Source organism: Eimeria mitis, genomic scaffold, assembly GCF_000499745.2.
Source record: "Eimeria mitis Houghton genomic scaffold, Emh_scaff1934, whole genome shotgun sequence".
NCBI lineage: Eukaryota > Apicomplexa > Conoidasida > Eucoccidiorida > Eimeriidae > Eimeria > Eimeria mitis.
Window position 1 is genome coordinate 3,525 of NW_013570256.1, and position 238 is coordinate 3,762.

The 238-nt window shown below is 25.6% G+C and overlaps 1 protein-coding gene across 1 annotated transcript in view; it reads left to right on the forward strand.

The window, feature by feature from the left end:
* EMH_0046100 (transcription factor S-II central domain-containing protein, putative) overlaps positions 1-238 on the forward strand; it is a gene marked incomplete at both ends in the record, with an annotated part of 9,693 nt that overhangs the window by 2,629 nt on the left and 6,826 nt on the right. The gene's annotated exons all lie outside the window — the stretch shown is intronic.

The following is a 238-nucleotide window of genomic DNA, read 5'->3' on the forward strand; positions in this document are numbered from 1 at the left end:
TATTCCCCCCCACTGCTGCTATGAATCCTCTTTTTTTGTTTTTCTTTGTGTGTCTCTATTAAAAAACTTAATAAAAATAAATATATAATTAAGTAATATAAAAACAAATATATAATTAAATAATATAAAAATAAATATATAATTTATTAAGTAATATAATAAATGTAAAAAGAGAGACAGAAACAGAGACAGAACGGGGTGTACATGGATGTATGCTTGTATCAACGCAGCAAGCAGC